At 38.5% G+C, this 14,996-nt stretch overlaps 1 protein-coding gene across 1 annotated transcript in view; it reads left to right on the top strand.

Moving 5' to 3' along the window:
- Positions 1-1,048: 1,048 nt before the first annotated feature.
- The window catches only part of LOC124153420 (Krueppel-like factor 8), an 892,525-nt gene continuing 878,577 nt past the window's right edge, over positions 1,049-14,996 (top strand). The window contains exon 1 of the mRNA XM_046526561.1: positions 1,049-1,150. The gene's annotated coding sequence lies outside the window, so the exon portion shown is untranslated. The remainder of the gene's footprint in view (positions 1,151-14,996) is intronic.

Here is a 14,996-nt window from a genome sequence, read left to right as displayed (position 1 = left end):
CAAAGCTCGAACTTTTAATACCGTGTGAGGAATGTGCCTCTAGGTTAAAATTTCTTTTAGAGTAGTTTTCAAAGAACGATAGTGATAGGGAAGCGTTAAAATCGAAAGTATTTACTCTCTACCCTGTGAATTTCGAAGTAATTTCTTTTGTGAAAATTATATCGACGATGGACTTAATACCTTAATGACGAACTCTTTATTTGCCGCCAAAGCGATTTTAATTGACGAATACTCCATTGTTCAACTCGTTTGGCCCCCTTGACTGAATACGCATGTATTCAGTCAAGGGGGCCAAACGGGGATAATTTATTTACGGGTGTAATATGTCTAACTTCTGCAAATTGCATTCCGTGATGGTGTGTCGACCTTTGATATAAGTGACATTCGAGTAGTTATTCTTGACTTTTATCGTGTTGCTTAGAACATCATTAATATCGGTTTGTTACAGGAATTATTATCTTTACGGTTCTCCCTCCAGTACTCCGGTTCTTAGATACTTTTTCACAAGGTCAAATTAACATTAAACTCGGAACAGTGCATTTCATGCCAGCCACACTGCTTTGATATTGATTATGAGATAACCTGAAATTAAAAAATCAAGCTTCTATCTGTGATAACTTCGTTTGCCAGTTATTAACCCTTATTCGCCTTTTAAAATTGCTATAGTATGGCTACCTGAATGGCTAGTTACTAATATTTGACGTATTTATAGTATCTAAAGTAAAGTAAGTAAAGTCCTTGATATTTCAGCCTAGGAAACTGCGATTGAATCATTTCGTTCAGATATATTACTGCCATTCTGAAACCTCTCTGTTGTAGTTGGCCCTATATTTTCTATGAGAGGGTAAGTATTGGCAATCGGAATTGGATTTACAGCGCTTCGTTTGTTATTTCCTTTGTCCACATATTTCACGTTGGAGATCGTTAATATCATTATTTGTTGTAGCCTTTACCTTCACCATCATCCTTTAGTTATCCTCTATGTTAACTTTAAGCGTTTAATTCTTAGATATGGTCAGCCTTTAATGCGAACTTTTGCTTTTCAGGTGCACGAGTAATTTTGGTGTAGCGGGTTAATTTCGTGAAAAGGGATGGTTTTAATGAGTCATTGCGATGTGGTTGCGAAGAAGAGGAACCCGGACGAAATACGGTGATTAAATACCATTCACTTACTGGATTATTATTTGATAAATCTTCAAATATTCCCTTGCATAGATCTTCTGTATCTCTCGTCTCTCTTAGTCACTACATGTTATCGAAAACAGATGCAGTTCGTAAAACTTATTATGTGATTTTATTTTAAGTGGACGATACTTCATTTTTTACTATTTTCTAACAGTGTTCTATTCTACGAATACTCACCTGATTTACTTGTTTGATCCTACGTGGTTATGGTGCCTATTAAGGCAACTAGGAGAAATTAAAAATGGTAGTGTTACGTAGCTCAGTTTAATTTTGAGTGAATATATTTTAATATTTTATGATGTAATAAGGACAGGGATATAATCTCTTTTAACTTTTAACTTTTCTTTTTCCATTACTAACTAATAGTTCATTTGCACGGTAGCACGTCCGTGTCCTTAGCACTCTCCTAGTTTCTGGTTAGATCGCATCTGTTCTGTGTGCTTGTCCTGTGTCCGGCAAGCGAGCGCGTGTATAGTTGAGGCTAAGATGAGTATTACCTGCCAAGTATGGAACCACCCTGTGCCATACACCGTAGTAATGGCTTGTACGGGAACACGTAGTGGTAGATGAAGGCAATCAACGCAAGACAACTGGATGACAAAAGAGCGGGATAGGAAAACGTATTTAAGGAATCAGAAAGGAAGGGTAAAGGCACGTGGAAGTTTGAAATTTATACGCTTCACAATCCAATTCTAATCAATTTCACAAATTCTGCGCACTCAAGAGAACTTAACTTCCTTCACCACAGTCAAAGTAGAACTGAGGGTGTGATACACATTCTAAAAAAGCTAGAAGTTCCCGAGGAAATACCCCGTTAAGACGGTCAAAGGCTCCGCTCCGTGGTGTCATAAAACGACCGTTTTCGCAGTAGAATCCTGGGGGTCAGGGATGGGAGAGTAAAGAAGGTATGAGTCTCAGCTGGTATCTCTCTGGTAGGTCTTTTGTATGAGTCTCAGGAAAACAACTCACTTTTCCGAGGTTTGAACGCTTTTAATAGAAGCATGGTCTTCGATCGTATCCAAAGAAAACGAAATGAACTTCAATGAAACGTGCACTTATCTCGGCTGAAAAACCTCCACTGTCTTCACCATAGGCCATTTGAGAATCGGTGTCTTGAAGGAAAACGTAAAAACGGTGAATGCTGAGCGTTAAAACCCATACAGTTTCAATAGCCTTCCCGCGTCGCGGCTAAGCCAACTCCCGACGCGGGGAGACGAACCCTGCCGCGCGATTGAAAAATCAATGTAAATTCCGGCGTCACAAACTTATTTCAAAGATAACTGCATAAAAACCTCAAGAAATTTTCAAAAAATGCTCTGATATAAGTTACTCCGCGTGACTTTGCTGAAAACCCATTTGAAACTCTACCTAAATGTAACACTTTGTCGAAAAACAGTATCCGGCATTTTGTAACTCCACGGTAAGAATTTACCGATGATATTATTTAAGATTACGGAAAATTAAAGAAAAAACACCATTCCAACAGATTATGTGATTTTTTTATTCCGCAAGAATCCACCCATAACTTCCCTATCTACTTACTTAGGAAGATTTTCAGAGAAATTTGAAGACGGGCGTTTTTATGGAAATTTGCTCACGTTTGAGCCTCTGTATCTCAGTAATGAGTGGGATCTATGTAAAATAAAATACATATCCATAAATTTAAATCATTTTTCTGTATACCTGCGAAGTTTCAAGTTTATAACTCAAAAAAAGCTATTTTGTAATTTTGTCCGGCTTTTCCCGATTTCCTCTCACTGTGCGGGGGTTAGTTTGTATTCTTGAAGGTAGAACATACTCTAGAATAAGCCGAAAAACGAGCGAATTTCGCTGTTTCAGAGTAAGTGTGGCAATTATTTTCCATTGGTCATATCGCAACTGTCGGATTTTTTTTAGGCCTTGCAAAGGTCGTGATTACTAACTAATAAAAATATGAAGGTGAAGTGGAAGAGTGGACTTATTAGTCTCAACCTCGCCCGAATTAGGACATTATTATTATTAATATTATTGTTATTATTGATTTATTGTGTTAAAAAGAAATGAATCAAGGTGATTGGACATACTATACTCCATAGGTAGTTCCTAAATACCTATGGAGTAGAGTATGATGGAATTATTTTGACGGATACTATCGTACTTAACGATTTAACTCGCTTTCGTTCCCTGTGGGGGCTCTCTTTCCCCCTGACCTGCAGCCTGTTCTTGTGATTCTGCTAGTTCTTAAAATTTTTATATGCCGTTTGTTCCTTAAGTCATTTTTCGGTGATATCTAACCTTAGTTTGAGTAAAGGCAAATAGAAAATTTAGTGTAAGACAGGTGAGAGCTAGTAACCAATATGCGTGTTACCCGTCCAATAATGTTCGTAGGGCGCAACAATATAGTAATGCATATAACGGAAATTCAGCTCAAGCTAACTTTCGAATGGCTATCTCTCAGAAACGGTAAATCTTAGAGAAAAAAGTAATGAAAAGAATTCACTAACTCGTTTTAAAATTTAAAAAATCAAATAATTTCATCTTAGTCGGAATGGAGGAAACTCAAGAATCTCAGAAATCTTACGTAATAACCCATATTTTTTTGGTCACCCATATTTTTTTATCGTGGAAAGCCTCAATTTAAGGCGAAAATACATTGTATGCCATCTAATAATAGCAAAAGATTAAGAATGGCACCCTTGGGAAATGATTTTCGACATTTGCCCTTTTTCGATCCTCCCTACTGTGATTTATTTATTAGAGTTTTCCCGAAGATGTGAGAACACCAAACCGTCAATCGGTATGTATTGTACGATTTCAGGGAGGTTGATGAACATATGATTTTTTCGCCATTCTAATCTGAAGTTAGTGAATACGAAATTAACTCTCCATATATTATTCGCCAAATACCATGTCCAACAGCCATGCCTTCCCATAATCATTATAAGGCGTTTGCTTTTTTATGAAACGACGTTCTCTAAGCTTTCTGTACTAGTACAGAATGTTTTCGTACATAAATACCCAGTTAAATTCTCGGGATTCAGAGAATTGGAAAATTACCCGAGTTTAATTGCCATTTTATTGCTCAATTGAAACTAACATCTCCTGGTTCATCTTCGACTCATAAGTTGCGGACATTTGCTGTCAGAAAATTCTTTTCAGAGTGTCTCAGGCTCAAATAATATTTTATAATTGCATACCCTTGATATTGGGAGGCATGTGTTTCGCCCGTTAACGCGTATGTAACACCTCCTTTAAGCGAACCATCGCCCAAATGATTCAGATGTGCTGAAATATAGGCAATTCATTAATGATGCAAAAAATTATAAGATATTACGTGAAAGCTTCTCAGTAAGTTTCGCGGTTCGTCCAAGTCATCTTTCACAGCTGTGTTTAACAGCGCAGTAGCAGTAATAATTGGAGTGCAGTATAAAATGGTGATTAAACCCAATAGCTAAAATTGCCGGAGAATAATAGGGTCTTTGGCGGTTAATGCACGCCTCTTTGTCCCTCGGCATTACCCCTATCTCCCTGGAAACGTGCCCGCGGGCAGAAGCAGTCGTGCCCACCCCTCCTAGCTACAAACACCTGCCCCACTTCCGTGAGCCCAAAACATTTAACTGTCCTGTTCCTCGTGAGCTCCCAGTCATTATCCTCCCCCTGCGTCCTCCTCGCAATCAGCTGCACCTGTTCCCGGACACGATATTCACTCGTTCCGATCTTTACTATCACCTCATTCTCATATTTTCCCGTTTCTCGGTAATATCAAAGTGACTCCGCCGATTACTTGGCCAAGATATTTTCCTTCTTACCTTGTGACATGTGTGTTTACCCCTATACATATAATCTCTAAATATTAATCTAATTATTATTTTTAAATTTTAACCCCGTTTCCAATGCTTCAAAAAACTCGGGGAAATATTTTTTAGTTCCGGTTTGCGTGATCAGAAATTTTACAGGTGTGTTATTATTCGATGATGCTATCATTTCCTATTCTCTTTGGCTTGAGGATAAGAGAATGATAACAATCTATTCTCAGTTCCTCGTAGTGTTTGTTTCTTCCTGGAGAGAAAGATTGTTTCAAACGGCGGAAGTAAAATGCTCAAGCTATTATCTTCATCAGCCCAAGGAATAACTGTTCATCACGATCGAATAATTTTTTTGCTTTTCTGTTTAAATAAGCATTTCGTGAGGAGAATATTCAATATGGTATAAATCTCCTTTGAAGACCCAGAAAATATAGCTATAAATTTCCTAGGGACTGGGCGCTTAGCAATTATTCTGTGTATTCTTAGTTCAAACCAATGTTTTTTAACCCTTTCGGATAATTCGATGCTAATATGACCAGCAGCCTAAATCGCATGCAAGTTCCTCGTAATTAAGTATTAAAATTCTTGTTACATGATTTTTCCATACGTTACAGCTCCATTTTAGGGCTTTCAATTCAGCAGGACATAATCTATATTTCATCTACTGTTCAATTTATTAGGTCTCAGATAGCCTTCGTTTCCCTCAATTGTTGAGTGAATTACATTTTCTTAGTATCCACGGATAATTGAATCTGCTTTATACATTATAAATACAGTTGGTAGGTACCTACTATACACATTTAATTTGTATCATAATCCATATGGGCAAATAATTTTAAATGGAGGCTATAGAAATTCATAATATATATAAATCAATTCATGTCCCTAATTCTTATGCGACACGTCTATTGAAGAGGAATAAATAATATCATAAAATATTGCGCGAAACTTATCTCATGATCCTCATTTCAGTGGTGGTCTGCGTAATGTAATTTCGATTGAATATTGATCGCTGAAAATTTGCTTCATATTTGCATTTCTGGTTTCCAAAATTTTTTTAAATTCTACTCATCGAAATTATTTCTTGGGATAGAATCTCATTCGATGAGTTGAAGAAAAAAAACCGGTAAAGAATGTAAATGTCTCTGCAAATGCGTAAGTATATGTTACTTGCCTAACTCGAAGCAGGAGTGATAAATTAGATTCAGGTGGGTTTTCCACTGAGCTCCATAATGCCATGCCAGAGACATTAAACTGAAAAAAGCAATAATGGCTACACTGGGGTCGCGAAAACAGAGGGGGGAAAACATCGCCTTGGAAACGCCCTTGTTACGATAAAAATATGGAATCAAATAGTTCGTTTGATCGCTTACTGAATATCTACTCTTTTGTTATCTGGAGTGCTATTGCTTCGGCCGATCCTCCCGAGTATACACCATCCCCCATTCCCCACTGTGTCTGCGCCACACCCATGAGTAATGTTAGGGAGGGAGGGATCAGGCGGAGAACCCTGTTGAGCGCAGAAGGGGTGGCCAGAGACGAAGGGTGGAGTGAAGGGCCACCTGCTGAGCGGGGGCCCTGGTTAGGAACGCAACGAGCGGTCGTGCTCCCAGCGGCGTGACCGGCCGTGCTATCCCACCCTTGCACCTCCGGACGACTGCCATAGCCTCGCTCACGCCGCCGATGCGTGCGCTCATCCTGCTAAGGCATGCGACCCGCGGTGCGTGACGGTCTATCGAAGTCGAGGCGCGAGAAAGAGGACACGGCTGAACAAGAGAAGTAAGCGCATTTCATGAAGAGTGTATGTCATTGCATGAGGCGTGGCGGACCACAACCGTTCGCCTTCAAAACCTTTCCCCACTCACTTGATTCATCGCATTTTCACAGAATATATATATTAGGGATGGTCGGATCGGATACCTCGGATCCAAATATCCGCGGATATTGCCCTTCATCGGATACATCGAATCCAAAGTCGCGGAAGACATCTGATCTGGATCCGAAATTTTAAATCATAGCTTCAGTGAATGCACCCCATAAGGGTGGAAAGAGTTCCGATTCTCTCTTCGAATGAACCGTTGCATGTGATTCTTGTCCTACGCCACTGGTCAGTGGTTTATCGGAAGATTTTTCCTATTTTCATTTCCAAACCTAAGTTAGCAGTTTAGGTACTGAGCATGAAAAGATGAAAAAAAAACAACTTGAAATCCTATAAAAATGATTTTTCATATATAAAAACATAAAAATGTGTATGAAAACTAAAAAAGTATTCCTTCGATTGTATGTACCCAGAATAAACTTGAACAATTACTTCCTTTAACAGCAGGAATTTGAAAATGCATTTGGATTCGAAAATATCCGATCCGAAAGATCCGGTTCCGAAAATCAAGGATCCGATCCGAATCCGGATCCGAAAAACATCCTGGATCCGTCCATCCCCAATATAATAATAGTTTATAATGGCCATGGTAATGAGTATAAACGGTACTGAGAACACATTATTTGGGCATTTATTTAATAAAAATTTGCGTAATAGGTAGATTTTTTTAAGCCGACTGCTTTTGCAGTTTAATTGGACGCTATAACGCAAATTAAAACCTCTCGAATTCAACTAAGTATGTAATATTTCCAAAGTATGAACCCCGAAATTCACAATCGCACTCAACTGTACACCAAACAAGGAAATGCTGGTTCCAGTTCACTGCTATGCACTGGAGCAATTGAAGATGGATTCTTTGGGATTTTTCTACACGGGAGAGGGTTATTCAGTTCAGGACCTCCAAAGACGACTGATTGTCACGTTATAACTGATAACTTCAGGCTTTACTTTGTGAAACCTTTCCATATTGGAAATAAAGAAATAAAACTTTTTAAGGTTCACTATGATTTAATTATGGGCACGACCCGGGTTTCGTGACTTGGACCTGACAATGTAACCAAGTTACGAAACCCGGGTAGTGCCAACAATTAAATAATAGTGGGCCTTACAAAGTTTTATTTCTTTACTAGCTGTCCCGGCGAACTTCGTACCGCCTAACAATTAATGAACTTACAGTTTAGTTACACCATTTATAAATCAAGAGCGGCTGTGTCGTTTTTAATCATATTTAATTTATTATAATAAAATAAGGATACAAATTCAAATAAACTTCGTAAATGAATAGCAAAATTGCTTGTCAGAAACATTTTCTTTATTGAATCTACATTGGGTGGATCGGAGCACGTTTACGCGGATTTTTTTCAATGGATTTTCTTACGTTTTAGCTTAAGAAATTTTGGGCATTGTGGTTTTGTAAAGCAGTTAATGAAATAAAAATTATACGCATTCAGTTGTTGGCTGTTTGCGTAATTTACCGTAAAAAATGTTTTTAGGTCTAAGTCTGTTACGTAAACTTGGCCCGTTCATGGGGCAGGTTAACGCAACGCTAGACCGACGCTTGACTGATGCTCAAAATCGTATAAGAAATGACCCCCTGAAGCAACATTCGTATCAAATGACTTTAGGCGCGCCAGTTATAGTATCTCTGTTTGGATAAAATGCACTGCGTAAACGTGCTGCATGCGTAAACGCACCACGGTGTGCCCTACACATTCGGGTTTAATGTCTTGCACCTTCTGATAAATAATAGTTTTTGTTTTGTTATCAGGCGCAAGATAAAGCGGATGCAGCTAAATAAATACAGCGAAGCGAAGCAGTGACGCATCGAGGGGGGTTTTTGGGGGTTAACCCCCCCCCCCCCCCCCCCCCAAGAGCTCAGAGAACTTTTTTATAAAAAATTCTGTTACTAGGGGGATAGATTATTAACGAACAAAACATATTTAAATATTCACACAGCCGAAAAACCCACTATTTTGAACCATTTATCTTAAAAAATGTCTGGGGGAGGAACCCCACACCTCTCGCTTACCTTAGCGAGTTTTCTATACCCTACAGACCCGTAGTATTAGCTGCGCCTAAATCCCCCCCTATCCTTAATTCCTAGCTGCACTCTTGAAGCGAAGGAAGAAATACAGTGGATGGTTTACCGACTCGTTAACATACCACGTTTAATTGATCATGATAAAATCATGGGTTTTCATTCACAAACATCACAAAAACTGAAAGACTGACCATGCGATTTGTTTATCGTTATCACGAATGCAACACGAATTGGAATTTGAATGCGTTTAAGATCAAAAGGGCATATAAGCTGGGATCATGGAATCTTCGGAATGAGAACTTCCTCATCTTTGAATTTTCCTTTGAGTATAGTGGCGTGAATCACTTTCATTTTCAATTGTTTTTTCATCACCTAACGCGTTCCGTTGGATAGTTTTGGTTGGTTTAGGTTTCGAAAGATCATGAACATAGAGCCTACCTTTAGCTGTAAATCGTGCCTTGGTAAGCCAGGTACGTCAAAGGACTTAAAATATTCACATAGATAGATGGTGATTTCGTCCTCGTTTGTTACACAGTTAAAATATTTGAATTCATACAGAGTACCATCTATTTGATATACCTAGTTTGAGTCATCCACATCTTCGTCTTATGCCGTCAAAATTGTTCGCTCAATCAACCATTTTTGATTTTTGTGGTGATCATTCATATTCTGGAACACTTTGTTGATGAGCTCACCTTCCGATGAAACTAATTTACAAATTTTCCGAGGAAGTCAAATCAAACTCCTCGATTCCTCAACAGGAAGTCGGACATTACCGCTTGTCAACAATTGCTTGGAGATTTGTTTACTAACACGGTAGTGGAGAGTCAACTCGAGCTGGGCTTACAATTAGCTAGAATTAAATTTTTAATATACAATTTGAATATTTTGAATATATTTAGTAATTTAAATATTATATTGTACGAAGTTCAGTTATTAAATTGGTAAAATCAGAACAAATGATTTAATTTGTAGTTTTGACCGACTTATCAATTGCTGTTGCGTTACTAACTCCTAAAAGCATATAACTAAGAAAGAGATGAATTTTTTTTGTGAAATTATTTTTTTAAATGTTCTTTATGTTATTCGGGGCTGAGACGAATCCAAAGAACCCAATATCATTAAAATCGGTGCAGCCGTTCTCGATTTATAAGTGTTCTAACTAACACGATTTTAGACTTTCTTTTGTATATATAGAAGATTTCCTGATTGTCATGTATTTGAGATGGGAACAGGCTCCAAATTCGATTGAAAGGCAAGTGGATGTGGAAGTAAAAATATCTATTCTGTGGAATCCAAATAATTTATCTTCAGAGTCACAATCACATTCGAGTTTTATGAGCAGAGAATAAAAAGTTCAAAACATCGTGGTTTCCCATTAAAATGATGCGCAATTTTCCTCTCATTTGCTCGGTTTAGCGATCGCTTATTATCATTGCATTGTTTACAGTTCAAGTTGGTGTGGCATCATGGATGACCGAAAGCCTCACTGGCAGTTTCTATCCAGGGGATTTCGATGCGATCATTAGGGTAGAAGGGGGAGATTCATGAGTGCAGGAGGGGGTGAGGAGTGGATGGATTTGTGCGCCCCCTGCGGTTCCTCTCGTCCGAAGCGAGGGAAACAAATTGTTGTTCGGTTCTGTGGGAGTGACGGCTGGAAGGGGGTGGGTGGGAAGTGAACTGATGGATAGAGAGAGGATTCGATTCCACCTCTCCTCATATTCCACTCCACCCCCTTCCTTGTCCCTCACTTCCTCGTCCAAATCGTTTTGGGCGATAGAGACTTCGATTAGTTTAAAATGACAGGTTTATTTATTTATGCGCGTTTTTTCTCGAGGCCCTACCCAGTCTGGTACACTAGGCGTGTATAATATCTGTAATGCTCATGCACTACCTGTTCCCATCGTGTCGGGAGACATGTCCCGAGCTTTGACGATGCTATCCAGGTCGTGATGCAACGAGAGAGAGAGAGAGAAACGATCTTCAATTGTTTTCTTTTGGCCCACAAGTCGGTTCTCGGGTGGTATCGAGCATTTCTAACTTTAAATGTATTTGACTCAAGCGATCTCGGCATTACGCGTGGCAGCGGCTCAAGTCATAATGATTATCTGGTAGCATAGCGGGTAAAAATGTAATGTCTAATCCTTACCATGTGTTTGTGTGAATGGGGGGAAACGACCGATTACTTAGTGATAGTTGATAGAAGAATCCATCGCTTTCGTTTCTTTCAGAAGATAATGTTGCGTAGTCAAAAAATGCAAGCAGACTTTATCCAGGAAGAAACGGCGCTTCAGTAACTCAGTTCCGTGGAAGCCTACGCGAGAAACTTATCGGCTTAGCGTAATATCATAGTAATATTTAACCCGGCAGTATAAGGGTTAAATAGCTGGTTGAGCGAAAACTACCAGGGGCCGATTAATCGGCCCGACTTATTTGACTTTTTTCCGTGATTGTGGCCTTTTCAACGGCTGTAATTTAAGTAAACCCCCATAATCTATGTATTGTTATAAGATATTAATATATATCTTAAGCATTGGGAAAAAAAATCGAGATACCTACTATTAAATAAAATTAAGTAGCTGAAAAAGTTCGATATCCGAAATGTTGCAAATTCCGGTAAATACTCTTGGCAGTCTTCGCACATGCGATCATGGCAGTAAAAGGCAGTAAAAGCAATTTATTTTATCGGTAGAAGCGTGGGCCACATTTTTGGATTCAATCATAAATGACGAATGGTAGGACGCATGTTAAGCTGTAACAATGCTTTCTGAGCATTTGTTTTGCATTTCGAGTGTATATCGCAAGTGGTAATCCATAAGCGTTACCTTGAGATTGCCCGCTACATGCAACGGAAGACCCTTTCATTGTGCAGGTCTTACAAGCAGATAACGCGCTAATGTTGGTTCCTCCCACCCCCGTGATCTTCCTTTAATGAATCAAGATGCATCTGATGAGTAATTTTTTATTTCATATAGCTATTTTTTGAAATTTTTTGTGGCACAATATGGATGTCTCCCAATATTTGATCGTTTCTCCACTACAAACATTTTACACGTGAGATAAATGCAAGGGTCAAATATTCACATTTGATGTACAGGCATTTTTTTTCAGGCGTCCACATTATGCACCATTTGTCTTTGAAGACGATATCTTAAGTTTTAAAATAGTTAACCGTGACAAAAAAAATTTGCTCCAGCTGGAGTGATGCATCCTCTTAAATTACCAATTACCAATGTAACAACGATCATATACCCTTATGGAAAGATTAGGAACTATGTGTTAAAATCACGTCGTAAGTTCGAATATGGCGGCTCCTATCATTCCCGTGGCGACTTTGGAATTAGGTAGTCTACACGGGCAACGCCTCCTGAAGGAGTGTAGTTTACTTTAGGTGGTGGAATTGGTCGAACGGCAGAGGGTCATTCCATTAAACCATTTTTTCCGTATTTTTTTATATATTTTTTCTTGTTTTAGTCGGCCGCATTACATAAAAGATACTTGAACGAAGTAAATTTGGGCCAGTAAAAGGCGGGAAGCATAATTCATTCGATTTTGTTATTGGCATAATAGAGGACTCGTAATTAAGTATAAAGGATAAGTTAGTGATTCCGTACTGACTTTTATCTAAAGCAAGAAAATGGTATGTATTCCCAAATATTCAATCGTAGAATTACAAGTCTCTAATATATAGTTTAATCTCCTTTCCACTTGTAGCTAGTTGGATGTATTTCTTGGTCTTCCCTTTTCCCCTTCACTATGCTCCCTTATCAAATTTTTACACAACATTTTAATAGCCATTCCACCGTATTTATAGTACCTACCTCTGGATGCAAATTTGCTATTGAAGCCATAGGAAAATTTTCCATATACCTAAATAAACCAGATTTATTCAGAAAAAACCCTTCGCCTTGACCATTAAGCAACCGAACGCCTCGGTTGCTTAACTGACTAAAGCACTAGACCGGAAGTCAGGGAATCCGGGGTCGAATCCTGGTCAAGGTGAATCATTTTCTCTCTCTGAAATCTTCGCACAATTGTGCAACGCGGGTGACTTCGTCAAAGTTGTTGCCGAGGCAAGTCCCCATATACTTACATTTTACAGATTTATTTCATTCAATAATGATACCTATTATATTTATATACTTGAATTTGTGGTCATTATTCATAACTAATTACACTAAATTACTCTTTATTCTAAGGATGCATTAAAGCGTTTGATAATAATTTATTTTTTAAGGAAACAACTTTTAGATTAAAATAATCGTTATGTAAGTTTCTCATACGAGTTTTACAATCAAATAAATTATTTCTAAAAGGGAGCACTTAAGGACAAAGAGACCGTATGACAAATATTTGAGATAGTGGATTTGCCAGCTTACCTATTAACCTATATGATGAATTTATTGCAGCATTTAACTTTTAGAACGTTAGATGAGAAATACTTTCAGCCTATGGCAAGCGATTGGTGTATTTTTAATTTGAATCCAATTTAAAACCAAGCTCATGACTCTACTCAACAGATCAAAGGTAATTGCAAATTTGAATGCACAAAAATGGCACAAAACATGCGCTTAGTTTTTCAAAAGCTTATAAATTTGTGAGTGACGGAATAAGTAACCTAGGTATTTTTACATATATTTTCGTAAAATAGGCATTGAATGTTAATTTTTAGCTATTTTTCGACTTAAAAATTGGTAAACAAATTATAATACTTAGCATTCATACAATTCTGATCGTTACTTACCGTATTTTGCGTTAAGCATGAGAATATTTTTAATTCGACATTTCTACAGCAACTGTCGTTCATATTGCTTAAATATACGATTATATATTCTCATAATATATAATCCAAATGAAATACAATTTACTCACACAGGTTTTGTGTTGCCAGAACTCAATAACATTGTCGCTCTCATCGTACCTACTCTGGCGACCTAAACATCACACTTATTTACGCGCCGTTTCCATAGCAACGATACCGAAGATAATGACGGCAGTGCACTAATGATTCCCATATCGAAGACTTGAGCCTAAACTACGACGTGGAGCCTCTATGCAGTATCAAACCATTAATGACACTAATCATAAAAAATATCGTTACATCATTAATATTATTATTAATGTTTGCATAAATAATGGTAATAGTAATATTAATAAATGTCTGATGTAGAGTTTGATATTTAAATATTGATGTTGATGTTGTTAGGGAGTTGTTGATGGTAGGAAAGGGGGGATTGTTGAGGAGAGAAGAAGGGCCAAATGCTCGAAAGAGTGAGGCAAAAAAACACGAAAATTGGCGATTCGATAAAACTATACCGTTGCCGGAATTTTTAGACATCAAACAATAGAGGAGTTTATTTAATTTTGGATGGAACTGAGGCATCTCGATTTCTTTTTTCATTCTTCTTTTTTTTGTTGGCGCCTGGTGCCCTAATACCCCCCTAATATTGGATGGGAGCACGTAGATGTTGGTGAGGCGTTTGACAAAGGAGACAACTAAGCGCCAGGTGAGCCTCTATCATGGAGGGATTGCAATTACTTTTTCCGATTTTACATCAAAAACCGAGAGGGATTTGTGACAGAATATCCGCTGACGGTCCCCGGAAAGGTTTTCAAGTGCCATCCTGCACTTTTGCGTGGAGCATCTTCCTTCATTGGTGGGATTTAGACGTCCTATGGTAGCAAAGGCCTACTTACACGTGATGGACGCGATGACAGGATGAATTGAAGGATCGGGGTGACCTTAGATTAAAGATAAGAATGGCTGGCGCGAGGGAGGGATTAGTTTTGGAGGCTGCGTTGTGAGCAGAGGTGAAAAGGAGGGAGTTTTTGAGTGGTCGACAGGATGACAAGGAGAGAAGGGAGAATTTTGGGAGGGAGGTTTACCGGCGGGTCTTCCTAGTCCATCGCCACTGCGCATACTTGCGTCTGTCTGTAAGAGCCTTGCTTGGATGAAGGGAGGTATATCCGGGATATCTGGTTTCAGGAATTTCTGCCGGTTGAGTCACGCAAACAATTTTCAGCAGAAATAAGTGGTGTTGGGACATTTATGGTTCCTTTCCGTGCCTATCTAATTAAATTTCTCTCGCGGAGAGATTCAAGACTG

Source organism: Ischnura elegans, chromosome 2 (assembly GCF_921293095.1).
Source record: "Ischnura elegans chromosome 2, ioIscEleg1.1, whole genome shotgun sequence".
In the NCBI taxonomy this organism is placed as follows: domain Eukaryota; kingdom Metazoa; phylum Arthropoda; class Insecta; order Odonata; family Coenagrionidae; genus Ischnura; species Ischnura elegans.
The sequence above is the reverse complement of the archived record's forward strand: the minus strand, read 5'-3'. Positions and strand labels throughout refer to the sequence as shown.